Raw genomic sequence first — 16,681 nt, forward strand, 5'->3', positions numbered from 1 at the left:
AAAAGTTAAAGTCATCACGTTTATCATAAAGCTTGGTTGTTAGATTACCATTAACGACTTTTTCTAGTAAAATATCCAAATATGAAACAGATGTGTCATACTCTGTGGTATCTTTTATTTCAAGCGCACTGGGATATATCGTGTCGATATATGAATGGAAATAACTATTGTTAATTGATAATACGTCGTCGATATATCTAAAATGTCGAGTCGAATGCCACAACAAGAGATTTTTCTCATGTATAAGATTTTGAATAAATTCTGCTTTATATAAATACAAAAATAGGTCTGCTAACAACGGATGCAATTGGTACCCATGGGAATTCCAACAGATTGTTGGAAGACCTGGTCTCCTAAAACCTCATCGATATTGTCAATCAGAAACTTGAGCATTTTTTTAATATCAACTTTAGAGTACTTGTGTGTACAATCAGAATGCTTTTTAAAAAAATAATTTTGCAAATGACCAATGACAAGGTTAGTAAATTTACGAGTTCCATTTTTATTGAAAAAGCAGCTGCCAATGATGTCAAAAAGCCTGGGCTTTAATTAATCGTGGGGAATGGTTGTATGCAGAGTTGAAAAGTCGTAAGTTTTTATGTTATTGATTTTGGTAAAATATTGTGATTTCAATTTTTCCAAAACTTCCTTGGAATTTTTAAGTATCTACATCTAATATGCACCACTTCCCGAATATATTGTTGACAGTACTCCTGAAGTTTCTCCTTAATTCCTGTTAATGTTTTAGTGAGGAGTAAAGAATGAGGCTTGGTAGAACATTTACTGCAATCCGCTATATATCTTTGTTTGTAAGGATTTTTATGAAGTTTTGGAATCCAATATTAATATGATAATTCAAATTCATTTGGTTGTTGGGAATATTAAAAATATTTAAACTGACGTATGATTTTAAAGAATTTCCTACTTAGAAAGGGAGCTATGGGTGTAAGTTGCATTGCCATTTGTAGAATTAAATCCCATTTCTTCTATATTACAATTAAAATAATGAACCTTACAAACAAAGACAATGTTGTTACCTGCTAGGTAAGCTGGGTCCAGTACATACTAATCGTGTAGTATATCTTATTCTTTTTTCACTTCTGAATTATTGAAAACAGAAGGATAGATGGTTTTCACATTGCCCCTGAATCGCTAAATGATAAATAATAAATTGATAAATAGATCAATAATGAAAAACCAAACGAATGTAAAATACTGACGTATACATTTATCTGAAATGTTTACCTTTAAATTTTAAATCGTAACATCGCTAAATAGGATAAATATAATGACACTAGTTCACTCTGTGAATCTCTGCTTCACACACACACACACACACACACACAGAGAGAGAGAGAGAGAGAGAGAGAGAGAGAGAGAGAGAGAGAGAGAGCACCCTCTAAAAGAGCTAAATCCACGAAGGGGCTAAATCGGCCTATTTTTTTTCAGGAAAATTAAACTGAGGGGAAGAAGAAAATTAACAAAAGAAATGTTATCCTTGAGTATCAAACTTAAAAAGTTTATGCCAATTTTTTTAATTTGATGACGTCATATTTGTACAGAAAACGTCTAAACACGTGCACTTTGCTAGTTTTTATCAAAATGAAGCATTTTTTTCGTCTTTGGTTCAAATTTTTGCTGTGGCCACACCCTTCGAACAAAATGAAATTTATACCATTGAAAAGAGGATTAAAATATGAATAAATAAAGTACATTTTTATTTTGTTCGAGGGGTGTGGCCACATCGAAATTAATACTTTTCGTTCGATTCAAATACCTTAGCACCGACTCACACTGTGAAAATAGCGGGGATTACCTTACATTACTAGAAAAGAAAAAGATTCCATATTGTTTTTGTAAATATCAAAAAGTTTCGAAATGCGAATGTTATATTTATTATAAGTTATTTTGTGTTGTGGTGCATAAAAGTACGAAAAATTCTCGCTAAGCATGACTGAATGTAGATGCAATAATGTCGACATTTTCTGTACTACATGCCTCAGTCCTGACCCAAGACTTTTCCTTCAAGAAGTTGATCTATAACTCATCATTATGCTGAAATATTAAAAAAAAAAACTAATAATGTGTTCTCTTTTCCTCTGACAGCCTATTTATTTATGCTTTGAATTTTTTTTCCAACTCCCGTCTCCTCGTCACCATGGTCACTATGTAATCAAAGGGAGATCACCCGAGAAACATGTAGGCTACATCTTTATTTTCTCTTGATTGGCCGTGTCGGAATATCCTAGAATATTAAACAATTTACATCGGAGTCAACTACCAAGACGTATTTATAATGATTTTTTTTTGCCATCTTACAAAACATTAATGTCGTGAAGTCTGCATCGACTGCATACAAATGATTAATGTTACGTAATAGAGTCTAATATAACTATACATGTATTATAACCCATACCCAACATGCGTTTCAGAAATCGCCAGTGGCATTTTAAGACAAAAGATTAATTAATAGATTAATAGTGAAAACCTTTACTGATCCGAGACCTCTTAACATGAATTATGTTACGAAGTACTGAACCTAGAAAATTCGAGTTGACAAATCAAACAAACAATAGATTGATTTTACAGATCGCTTGTAATTTATGTGATACGCCTCTATAAGAAAAATGTCCTATATTGTATTTAAACGAATAACTTACTACCAAGGCAGTGACAACTCTTTAAGGTTTTAAGTAAATTCAGTATCGCATGCATGCTGTGACCTAGCCAACACATGAAAAGAAATGTCAAAGGGAGGCTACTTGCTATCTCTTTCTATTTTGAGTTACTCCGCTTAAATGTAACAGGCCCAAGGGAGAGAGGGCACCCAAGATTAGCAAACATGTTTATACATGTAGTAGCGTAAATTCATAGAGAGGGATTAGAGCATTGATATAAAATAAGAAGCAAAAAAAAAAAAAAAAAAAAAAAAAAAAAAAAGAAAAAAAAAGACAGGGGTTATTGGGAGGAGGGGGGTTTCGGGATTCTCACTCTCACTCATTAAATACGTGGGACAGTTCGACCAATTACTGCTGCCATTTAAACAAGAAAGTAGTGAAGTGATATTAGTCCTTGTATATATAGTATAAAAAAATAAATTCAATAGCAGTTTTCATTTTTTTTTCAATCTCCTTGATAAAAATTTATTTTAAAAACGATTGATTTTTCGTGACTCGGTCATTGCATAAATTTATTATAGATCCCAGGCCCGTAGGTAGCAATTTCAGTTTGGAGGGGGGTGGGGGGACAGCCATACATTTTCAGTTAGGGGGCACTATCAACTACCAAAATTCCTTGACAAGCAAAAAAAAAAAGGGGGGGGCATCAGACGTTTTTATTGACGGGGCACAAGCATATAGTAGTTTCGTTTTATATAGTATACTATATATCGGCAAAATTATGGGGGGGGGGGGGGCATGGCCATGTATCCTGAATGTATTATTATTATTAACGGATATAACTGCTAATTTTGTCTGTCTATCATTTTTTTTTTTTGAAGGGATGTCTATATAGAATATAACTTCATAGATCGGGCAATTGAACATGATTTTTTTTTTTGGGGGGGGGGGGGGGGTGTATGGTAATATGTCGCTCGACATGTGGTCTATAATTTTTGAAGACGGTCTGTAATAATAGCCATTTACTACTTCCAGTAGCTGTTTTTCGTATATTTTTGTTTCATTACAAAGAGTAACGATCCGAAGACGTCCAAGTTAAAAATCTCATATATGCAATATGTATACGATATTATGATTATTTTATCGTCTTCTGTACTCATTATCGCCTATCTATTTGTAGTTGTATTAGAAATTGCACATGGAGAAACGAAATGTGATTTTTAATATTTGAAAATTATGAGCAAAATGTTAAAACTGGCTTTGAACTATATGAAAGTCTTAGTTGTTGTTGTGTTTCAATGCAATTTTCACTTCTCACCAGATAATCATTACTTTATGATTTTATTTAAAAGGGTTTATAATAGGTACTCCCCAAAATGGGATTGTGTAAGATATGATAATATGATAAGAAAACGATTAGTTAGCAATAATTAATTCGATCGTTTTCGTCATCTGAAATCCCTTTTTATGCCTATTGTGGGTATGTAAAAAACGTTTCTCTTTGATGATATAACATTTATTATACCGGTAATTAGTGAACTTTATTTCGATTAAGTAATTTACATTGAGTAAAGTGGTATACTCCAATTTCCGTTTATCTTGTTTTTTTAACTTCAGGTTCCGTTTTGAAATTCAAATACTTCGGAAATCTTGTGTTTTCGTCGGACTCTTAATTTTTTGCGGCCGATTTCATGCTTTGCATCACTCTTGTTTAAAAGTCTGTAGTGGCTTCTTTCCTGTCAATCTGTGGTGCGCAGGATTACCGTTAAACACATTATTTTACGTGTATTACATGTATGAACTACAATTTCATTTCAAATGTCCGGGAAATGCCATAAATTACGGAGGTGCAACGAAATTCTCAAAATGACAATAAAATAGATGGTAACTTCAAACGTATTCATTTTTAATGCAACTTTTCATTTTAATTTTATGCTTTTGTTATTAAAGCGTACTTGTGCATTTTCTGAAAAAAGTCTATTTTTTTGTTTGTACTCAGTATGACCATACAATAAAACATTTAAGAAAGATAAAATCCTTATCCATGGCTATTATAGAATATATTTTACTACATTAATTCAGTTTTACTCAGATATGACGGATAAACACGTTGTGTTTGTTTTCAGCTTAACGTCTCTCTTATTATCATTTAAAACGTGTTACATGTATCAACGATTATACCAGACAACCGATGTATATATCAAATATGTGGCATTTCTTTAGAGTACAAATAGCTTTAATTAAAAAATAAACCAAAAGTTTTCAGAACTTCTTGAAAAATTCATAGTAAAATTTTCCCAAAATTTTAAAGAAGAGTCTATATTGATTATTTTTATTCCATTAACGTACATATGTTACTTTCTTATACAAAATGTCAACGTCATGACGTTAAAGTATGTAACGTCAACGTAATGACGTGATAGTATTAATAAGGAAAACTATACCAAATTTAAACGAATGTCAAAAGAAAACCAGAAAAGATATTGTTAAAAAATAAATTGTTTTACAACATACAAATCTTAGAGTTTTATGTGAGAAAGTTTCATTTATTTTGATGACTGGGTCGATTTAGCCCCTTCGTGGATTTAGCTCTTTGTTAACAATAACACGAGTTTTCTACATGAAACTTTGCATATTATAGGATAAAACGTTCTTTTTGAAAAAAAATATCGATGTGTAAATTCTTGACATTTTGTCAAGAGTTTTCACATCGATAAATTTTTCAAAAAAGAACGTTTAATTCTTATAATTCCAATTACGAAGTTTAATATTAATTATCTTTGAAGCCTCCATACTATCCGTTATTTCTGTATATAGCGTAGGAATACTTTATCTCGCGATGTGGAAACGTAATCGAGATGAACATCGGTAAAGTTTAACTTAAATTATCAAAACATTCAATAAAACAAACTTATAAAAACTCTTCGAATATTGTTTAAGTCAACGAATATCGTATATACAGGTGGACTTTAGAAGAATTCGTCCTTGACCATGTTGACATTAACGACAGACGCTCTAAAATGAAAGAAGCATACTGACGACACCCTTGATTTGCTCTGGTTTGTTTAAAGACGGGACAGAATAGAGGACGTAGAAATATGAATTTGATGCTGATAAGGCAAGATTCTGAGGTACGTTTCTCTTTCCTAACAGCTACCGAGAACTGAGCTGATTTGCTTTGCATTAGGAACGACGATAATATCCTATGAGAGATTTAACTCGTGATCTGACAGTGACATAAACATAACATTCCCGTCTGTCAGTCCTGTATGTCGTCAGTATTGTTTTTATTTAATTTCAAGTTTCTGTAATCGTTTAGCTAAAACAGACTAAAAGTAATGATTTTATTTTTTTTTTTACAATAAAAGCTACATGTCGGGCAAGAAAGTAGTTGTGGTCTGGTTGAGAGATTTATTGATGTGTAAACGTTTTCTTGAATTTGCTCTTGTCCAATTAAAACACAGGAATTCAATAAATAAAATTTAATTGGAATTATTGGGCAGTGAAAGAAACCATGGAAGATTTTTTTTTTTAGCATGAATCAGTTACAGCTGTACTTTAATATTCTTTTTTATTTGTGTAAACATGCCAGATTGATTGTTAATTGATTCCGTTATATATTGAAATATTTGCAGAAGCATATCGACTTGTAACTATTGCTTTTGTTTATTGTAAGTGAATGATAAACTCACTTTTTGTTTTTAGTTTTAGGAACTCGCTATAGTGAAGTGATTATATATATATATATATATATATATATATATATATATATATATATATATATATATATATATATATATATATATAAAGCACATTTTACAACAACTCTTAAACTAACATAACTGCCGTAAGTGAAGAAATATTAATACAGAAAGCACAAAGAAATTCACCTTTATAAGGCTACCCACTTCCGCCCCAGGTGAATTTCTTTGTGCTTTCTGTATTAATATTTCTTCACTTAGGGCAGTTATGTTAGTTTAAGAGTTGTTGTAAAATGTGCTTTATAAATAAAAATTGATTTCATTACAACATGTATTGGTAACGATCCTCTAATAAAACTAATGTTCAAATAACTGTATCTCACTTCCATTCTCAATGACCGTGTAGTGTAGGACAGCGCCGCGAGAATTCCATCGGCATCGAAAGCAAGTTCTTAACTTGCCTAGATGGCCGAGCGGTCTAGCGCGCTGTTCCTGTACTGCTAGGAGACAGATTCCGTAGGTCGAGAGTTCAACCCCGGGCTGTATATATATATATATATTCTACTCATGCTCAGTGATTATAAACATAATATATAATCATTCTAAGCTAGAAAGTTTCAATTTACAATGAACATTGCATATTAAAACACAACAAAGTACATTCTTAGAAAATTATTGCTAAATAAACTAGAGCAGAGCTCGTTGCAAACCAACGAGTAGGTCTTCCGATGGAGCTGCGAACAGGAAGAAGTGACCTTGAGTCAAGGTCATGCCACATTCTAAGGTTATAAGCAATCTTGTAAGGGGTATCAACTTGCAATGTCTCACCAGTAGAAAGACAGTTAAGGAATGTTGTTCCTCCGTTGATGACCTTGAACTCGTTCAAATGACCTTGCATCAAACCATGGCACACTCTGGTTATAAGCAAACCCTATCTATGTGTTACCGACTCGACAAGTTAACACGTGTTCTTTCAGACCATTCATCCAGTCAAAACATTCTTTCCTTAGTGACCCTAAATTTAATCAACATGGCCGTAAACCGAGGGGGGGGGCACCGGGGGGGGGGCGTGCCCCCCAATAATTTTGCCGATATATAGATTACTATAGTAGACATAGATACTATAGCTTGTGCCACCTCAATAAAAACGCCTGATTTTTTTTGCTTGTCAAGGAATTTTTGGTAGTTGGTGACCTTTTTTTTGCTTGTCAGGAAATTTATGGTAGTAGTGCCCCTGTAACTGTCAACTGAAAGTGTATGGCTGTGCCCCCCCTCCCCCCCCCCAAAAAAAACTGAATTTGCTTCCTTTGGGCCTGATCAAGGCAATGATAACACTGTATGATATCAGCGATACCCTTTTGTGTGTTTCGGACTTAACAAGTTCACAGTTTGCATTTATTGCATGATAGTGAGGGAGACATGAAGATTTCTTCGCCCATAAAAATTCATATTCCCCGAGGGCAACATGAAGATTTCTTCGCCCATGAAAAATCATACTCCCCGAAGGCAACGCCCGAGGGAAATATGATTTTTCATTTGCGAAGAAATCTTTATGTCTCCCTCACTATAATGCAATAAATTGTTTATAATACCGAATTAACCAAAATGCAGGAATTACAAAGGAGATCCAATGAATAAAGCAAACATGCATTTTATGAGAACGATATGAAAGATATGTAAGTTACAGGTACACCAATAGCCTCGTTTCATTAAAAAAAAAATTCCTACGTGACAAGTTTGTGTGATCACACCAGTAACATTCAAATACCACCATTACATTTTTACACATTTAAATCGACACAATCAATCAACGATAATATATTGACGGTGCGACCGTTGGGGCGAGTGCATTGTTCACTTAATTTTAAGATCCGCCTCTTCAAACAGCACGAGACATTTGGAACGTCTAGACTGTGACGTCTCATGACGTATGTTAGCTGTATTTCCATAAACGAATTTTGAAAAGTGCAAAAATTTTAACAAAGAACGTTTAATCTACTATCTGTATGCAATTCCATTAATTAAGGTGATTTTTTGGGGTGAATTTTAAGTTGTTGTTACCGCGCGAACGAAGTTAGCAGCGTCGCTATAAATAATCTAATTCCTAACTCGTTTAATTGTGACGTCACAATCGTGAAACACGACGTTTTTGTTGCAGGGCAAACATGATGGACACGTGACTTTCTCGGCCAATCAAATTCTATTTTACTAGTGATTTTTCACTTGTAAGCTAGTTTTCACAGAGGTATAATAAACGTTTTTTTTTTTTTTTCAGACCATACATCGAAATAAATTATCATAATTTCTATAGTCGTAATTTATTAGGTTCAACTCACTGCTGTAAAGGATCATTGTAAATGTTTTATGCCCGATTTGGATACTGAACAACGTGTGATTTTTGAAACACTGATGCCCCCATATGGCATCTTATGGCAAAAGTTAAAGTTTCTCAAATGCAAGTCAAACTCCATGGTCAAGATCAAAAGATAAAAAAAAATGTTATTACCCAAATAAAGGTCTTGAACAAAGAATATACTGTGAAATATATACTAGTATGAAAGCCACAGCAGCAACAGTTTAAAAGTTATGGCGAAGGTTAATTTCTTTAAAAGGTCAAACTCCAAGGTCAAGGGATCATAATTGTTTGTACTTGAGGGAAGGTCTTCATTGTTACAAAGAATACGCATGTGGTATTAAAAAAGCCTTAGCACCAACTGTTCAAAAGTTAAAACCAAGGTTAAAGTTTTTCAAAAGTAGGACATACTCAAAGGTCAAGGTAAAATGGTCAAAATTATAGTAATACAATGACAGGCCTTGTCACAGGAAAATTACCTATGTAATATAAAAGCCCTAGGACTAGTCATTCAAAAGTTATTGTCAAGGCTAAAGTTGTTTAAAAGTTGGTCAAACTCCAAGGTCAAGGTCAAATGGTCAAACATATTTATACCCAAGGAGGAGACTTATCACAAGGGATACAGATGTGAAGTATAAAAGCCCTAGCACCAACTGTTCAAAAGTTTTGGCCAAGGTTATAGTTTGGTAAAATTTTGCGAAAGAGGATCAAACTCCAAGTTCAAGGTCAAGAGGTCAAATATGTTGGTACCTGAAGGAAGTCCTTGTTACTAGGAATACACATAAGAAATATGAAAGCAGTAGTTCCAACCAATCAAATTTTATGGGCATAGTTCAAGTTTTTGCGGACAAAGAGGCTAACACAGTCTAACAGACAAATAGACAGGTGGACAGGACAAAAACTGCATGCCCCCGGATCTTCGATTACAGTAGCATAAAAAAATGTCGGCGTCTTTGGGTTTTCGCATTGGCCTTAAATCTGAAAATCCAAAGGATTACAAGGTGCATTACGATACGCTTTCACATCATGTTCTATAACCCAGAGCATATTGTCTGCAAAGATAAATATTTAATTCAGTATTTAATTAGCTATGCATAATTACCTATGTTGTTTTAAAATGGAAATATAAAAAAAATATTTGTTTTATATTTTTCGATGTAGAGATATACAGAAAATGTTTTCCAATTTTAAGTCCTATCGCAATACACATTAAAAAAAGTGTGTGTTGGAGGGTGGGGGGGGGGGGGTCATTACATTTTTGCTGGGATTCGCCTATGTATGACCGTAGAGAAACAAAGAGTTTGGAGGGGGCAAGCAGCAACTAAATCAAAATTTACATATTAAAACTACAGCAGAAGACTATTTTCAGAAGGTCTGCCCCCCCCCCCCGTACAATCCGTACAACGGACCTGTGAAAAAAAATACTGATCCTACATTCAGAGTCCCAGGGCACCAGGAAAGAGTGGCAAAAAGAGAATATCGGTTTATTTCAGTCTATAATTCGAACCAAAATATCTTTTCCTCAAGAGTCTTCTTTCTTTGAGTTCATCCCAGTGATCGTGTGATTTATTTCATTTATTTTACGTTCTGTACTGGACTTGGAAAATGAGGATATCTTTAGGTTCCTGAGCTGGCCTTGAAGCCCGCAGAACAGATGTTCTGCTTTATGATAAATTCAAGTGATATGTAATTCGGTATTCATTTTGTGTTGATTTTTTTAATGTTAATTTCATCAAGAAATATGAAAATTTAATGTTTTAACTATACATAGTGAGGCATTTTTTGTGTGGAACGATTATTTTGGGGTTTTCACGATTTTTTTCATATGGTACACATGATGAGTAAGTGCAATAAATATAATTTGTGGAAAAAATGTCCAAGCCCCAGGGTTGAATATCGGGGGTGGGGGGGGGTGGGGTGGGGTTCTGTCTGTCCACAAGTACCTGTTGTCAATCCCGTAGAAAGCAATTTCAGTTTTTTGGGGAGGGGGGGGGGGCAAATAGAAATTTCCACAGGTACTTGTACTCGATTTTTTCCTATGGTACACATGATGAAGTGTAATAAATATAATTTGTGGGGAAAAAAATGGGGGGGGGGGGATCCTGTCCACAAGTACCTGTGGAAATTTTTTGATACATAAACAGAATTTAAAAGCATGTATAAGACATCAATTGAAGGGGAGAGGGCACGGCCGTAATTAAAAGTTATATAGAGACTAGGAAGGAATGAACTGTCATTAAATTTTGGTTAAGAACTATTACCTAAACTCTTCACTTTCACTTTTTTAATTACAGATTCTTGTTTTTAAAAAGCTATACATGTGCATTTATATGTATCTATTAGATGTATAAGTTATGTTATTAATCATTTTATCTTAAAGGAAAAGTAAAAATCTCAATCAAACTTGTTCCGCATATTATCCTCTCTGATTCATTACTCAACAGATGCTTCATATACATGTAAGAAGAGAAGACTGCAGACTGCAGGTGTGATAAATTCACAGCATGCAGCTCCAGCCTTAATTCCAACTTTGTTCCAAAATATAATTATTCAAAGCGAAAAATTAGAATTAGCCGAAAGAATATTTTGAATCACTTCGGAAATGCTGCCGTAGCACCAGACTGAGTTCACAATATCGAGTGATTTTGATTGACAGGTGTAGCGCCGTTGTGCATGCATTTCGTATACATGTACTGCAGATTGTGGTTGAAAATAATAAACAAACAGATTTAAAGAAAAGATATTGTATACTGTACATATATTTGTTAAGAATCAGTTCATTCTTGAAACGAATTTAGTCGTATTATGTGGGCCCATGTTATATTTGACAGGTAAATTGATTTACTAGTAGAAATTCATTGGACCACAGTCATTTAGGGTATTCCGAATCACCCCGCATATCGCGACTCTCGGTAATTTACCTTACCGCTGTACCTCGCACGACACATGCACAGGTGTGACAACCAAACAGTCATTATTTGTAAGGTCTATACTTATTGCATACAACAAATAAAGAGGTAAACATAATTCGTTAACTAAAAGAATTAATTATTTTAATTCATTTACTTCCTATCCTTTTCGAAGAAAATGCCCGTGTGGAAACGTTGCATGGTATTTCTCATCGATGTCGTGGCGTTGTTGGTGGATGAAACATGGCATATAAGGTATCGATAGAACGGCAATTTTATAAGCTTTTGTGAGTATTATTTGTTTTTAATAACACCTTAAAAAATACTACTTATGGCCGCATTTGTAGCCCACTACAGTTTTGAACCACGTGTGTACATGCCCCTAGCCAAATAAATTGCACACGCTACATGTATACTTGTTATATATGTCAGATTATTATTTTTTTTATAACATTGTTTTTCTTAAATGCAAAGGGTATGAAAGTAATGATTTGACAAAGCAAGAGCTATAATAAGACTATCCCGGGTCCCGGTATACACTTGATCAGTGTTGATCAATGGTGATATGTACGAGTACACGTATGCAGTGATATACGTCATTCTTGATAATCATGAAATCTAAACATGAGTTGGTTTAATTCCTTTTCACAATTTTTTTTATCATCATTATATCATTATTTGGTAGCCTACTCGTAGAATTATGACTGTTCAATGTTAATTATTTGCATTAAAAAAAATCACATAGGTAAAAAAAAATTACATAATTATCATGATTATATTTACAGGACAACAATTTACAATCATGTAATTTCAGAAAGTAATATTCTGTTGGTATTTGCTTTTCTGCGTGACCCGCCTCTGAGAACGCTGTTTTATAGTGTGTCTACAGAAGGGAAGGGGGGGGGGGGGGGGGCTTTAATAACTTAATATAAAAAACAACAACATTCAACAAGAAAATAATTCTTTTTATTTTTTGATACTTTTGGTAAACAATACCAACTAATTTATTAATTATAATGTTGTTATCTGACTGTTTTTAGCCATTTACCTGGTGATTCGAAATACCCGGAAGTGACCTGCAATACACTAAAAAGGTGATGTAAATATAACCCCTGTCAAGGCCGCTGTATCGTAGATAGACTCGCCGTGTACTGTAGATTTGATTTTTCATTGAATTGGCTTTCCTTTAATACCAACCAACCATTTATAAACTTGTTAATAAAATCGTTTACAGTCAAAATGTAAAAAGTGATTCGGAATACTCTAAATGTACCCGTTATAAAAACAACTCATTATCAACTCAGTGGACTGATAATTTACTTCAAAATAAGCTATAGATCAATAAAATTGACTTCAGATTGACTAATATTTTGTTGCAAAGATAATGTAAAACAGAGACCGGGGATTTTGCATTTCTCTGTATTTTAAACACTCGATATGCGTACATTTGGGGCGCTCTTGCATAATTATACATGTACACTTGTACCTTCGAATTAATGATCGTGCTTATAAAAAGAGCATGTTCTGTACTTGCATTCATGTATGTATGTATGTATGTATGTTTGTATGTATGTATCCGTAAAACTTTTTGATTTTCCCGAGAATTCATCCTCACAATGTCAATTAAGTTCTGAAATCACAATACATGTATCTTGACATTGTGAGGATGCCGAGAATTGAAAAAGTCACATCCACTTACAAATATCATGCATGTGTACATGCAGTTTAAAACACGAGACAGAAAAATAAATTGTTGCAAACTAAATGGTTAAGTCGGCAATTAAAATGCGTAAAACTTGAAATGAATAAATGCACGGGCGGTAAGGATTGATAAAAATAAGCGTCAGATAGAGTAAAATAAAATAATATGTAAGATTCGAAATGATTTCAAACCCAATCTTCCATTAATCGCTATGAGTACACAATGTATTTTAACACCGATATGACCCCGGCTCTCTGCGGCCACGTGTGCACGAAGACTGGGTTACAAAGCGAAACTGTGCTGTAAGAAGGCGTGAATTATTGTATGTTTAAAAGTATTATTTGATGTATATAGTTTAATATTTAATGAAAATTAAATGAAGAAACAATTAAGAGACTGATAGTAAAAATTATACTTTACACAAGTATTAATACTTAATACTTCCATCACTAATTGCAATTATTTGCCTTAGCACCTTTTCAATTACAATTGAAATAGAATACAATTACACGGGACAGAGAAATAAATTGTTTGTTTGTTGTTGTTTTTTTTTAAATCGTATTGCTGTGTCGACAGTGAACAGGCCGGTAAAAGCGATTAAGATTCGAAATGATTTTATGCACTAGTGTTTGAAATTAAGATTAAATCAAAGATGCAATTACACGGGACAGAGAAATGAATTGTTTGTTTTGTTTTTTGTTTTTTTTTTTAAATCGTATTGCTGTGTCGACAGTGAACAGGCCGGTAAAAGCGATTAAAATTCGAAATGATTTTATTCACTAGTGTTTGAAATTAAGATTAAATCAAAGATGAGATTAAGTTATCTTAAACTGTTAAAGATTCAATGTAAATAAAAAAAACCACAATGTTTCATTAGTCGTTGTTTCTACACGATGGATTTAAAACGTGATCACAGTCTTCACAGATATTTGTTTTGTTTACATGGTTTATGACCGCAGGTGGCTGGTCGATGGTGACCTCGGCAACGTGGGATCGCGGGTTGTATTACATAACAAAAAACATCTAGGTGAACATGGAGAACGTAAAATGCGTACAGTTAATGATCATTTATTATTCGATGCTTAGAGTTTAATATTACTTACGTAGTTATATAGATACATTTAATTCCTTCCTTTATTTGAAGACGTTGTTCCCTTTAAAACTAAATTAAAAAAGAAAAGAAAGTTGTAAAAATAATTTATGAGTGAACCACAGAACACGTTTAAAACCTTATTTAGAAGAAAATTAACATTAAATACAGTAGGGTATATTATTTATAGCAAGTTTGTTTAAGTTATACACATGAAGAGTTCTGATTAACTTGCCGATTGAAAACGCTTACCTGTTTACGGGACCTGCTTTTTACCTACATATTACGACATATTACGCAATACTCGAACAAAACAACATTTTTATGAGATCAATAAGGTGTTAAAGAGCAACTTTAATTCCTAAATCCATATCGAAATATTTACCGTTTTTGAGTTATAAGGCGAAAACTTTCAAGGGCTCTAGATCCCTAATTTTAGGGGCCAGCCCCTTTTAAGTGATATCAAATGAAAGCTCTTGGAATTATGCACAACTTTTATTCTACATGTTTTAACAAATTATTTTTAGTTTTAAAGATATAAAGGAAAATATGTCAAAATTTTTGCTCTTTTTCGCGTTCTAACTTTTGATCCCTCTCTAGCGCCATTTTTAATGCAAAAATCAAGAAAGAAAAACCGATGTGCACAACTTCAATGCTTCTTCTTTTCAATTTCAAATGGTATTGTGCTCCAATTATTATAGTTTCCGAGCCTTTGTCTGGAAACCAGAGGCATAAAAATTTCAATCAAAGGGGAATAACTCGTGAACAGAAGGTAATTTCCGAATTGTATTACAGTATTCTGAGAGTGTTTTGTAAAGTCTAAAAGCTCTGAAAATTTGAACAAAATCCGTTCAGAAATGAGGAAGATATGAAGCTTCAAATTTGGCGTCTAGGAAAAAAAAAAAAAAAGAATAATCTTAATCATTACAATCAGTAGAAGGTCTTCCGTTGGAAACGGAAGACCTTAATAACATGTGTATTGATACATGCACAGTTTGTTACTGGGATTTAAAATTTTTAGACGAGGCAAAAACATTGCCCTGTAAATACTAAGAATTTCTCTAAATTTTTTTTTTATCTTATTTACAAATGTAGCCAAAGAATGAAGCTGTGTGAAGAAAAGAGTAACTGAATAAAAGCCGTGTCGATATCTTCATGGAGAGGGATCTCTTCTTTAAAAAAACAACGGTAATAACATAGAAATCTTACGTTATTCAAGTATTACTCGTAATATAGAGAGAGTTGTAGAGAAGAAAAAGGAAAACCATACATATGCTTTGAAATTTCAACATAACATTAAATATTTTTACTCTTGAGACTCAGATGACTTGTGCATGTAAAAGTGAGTATTATAAACTATCAGAGGAAGATTTAGCATTTACAGTATGTATTACATATAACGATAGCTTTGTGTATCCATAAATGGATATCTATTATACAATTTTAATCTATAATTGTAATTGAAGTTGCCCTTTTTTTGTAAATGCTTTTTACTTTTATATACCTTCTACATTTTTCTGTATAAATTAAATAGCATTTCTGAACATATTCTATGCTGCACATATAAGATGTGGAAGCACAATTTTATACATTAATATATAATAATTGCATTTATTTTGAGTTTTTTATACGACCACCATTTTACAGCTTGGATTTTAATACGAATATTATTATTTCAATATTTAGTATGTCCTGTGCAATGAAGTTTGGTTACACAACCAACCAATAAGTTACAAAAAATGAAGCAGTCAACCTCAGACTCCATGTTTTACTAATATCAGAAATCTTCAGCAAAAAGGATATCACTATGTAAAGTTTTAATATGTACAAAACGTTCATAATTTTAAGTTCAAATCTTTACTTAAAATCAATTTATTTGAATTATTTATTTTATTTAGGGTTTTCTACTTCATTTTGTCACAAAAGTATTCATCATTTCTTAGTATTCTTTATCAGAATAGACTTTACTTTCCTTTTTTGATGCTTCTACGAGAAAATTCTCATGGTGACATATTTAGTTTACCTGCTTGCCTCTACGTTTGTCTATCTTGAGTCACACTACACAGCGCTGATGACTCATTTCTTGAAATTCTTGTTAGATATTATAAACTTTGGCTGATACTTTGATAAACCAATGACTTTCATATTCAATATACGTTTCAGTTCAAGCGCAAGAAAGTCAAGCAGATACAACTTGAAGCTGTTCAGTTATATTTCCATGTCCAGGCATTGTAGAGTTAAACAAGAAAATCGAGATATCAAAACCCTGCCGTAATTTATCACATGTACATGATGTGTGATTCTTCAT

General features: G+C 33.1%; 1 protein-coding gene across 1 annotated transcript in view; it reads right to left on the reverse strand.

The window, feature by feature from the left end:
- The window catches only part of LOC133175977 (sulfotransferase 1B1-like), a 69,032-nt gene that overhangs the window by 21,577 nt on the left and 30,774 nt on the right, over positions 1-16,681 (reverse strand). The gene's annotated exons all lie outside the window — the stretch shown is intronic.

Source organism: Saccostrea echinata, unplaced genomic scaffold, assembly GCF_033153115.1.
Source record: "Saccostrea echinata isolate AGI-Se365-2 ecotype Australia unplaced genomic scaffold, CSIRO_AGI_Sech_v1 ptg000064l, whole genome shotgun sequence".
Lineage (NCBI taxonomy): Eukaryota > Metazoa > Mollusca > Bivalvia > Ostreida > Ostreidae > Saccostrea > Saccostrea echinata.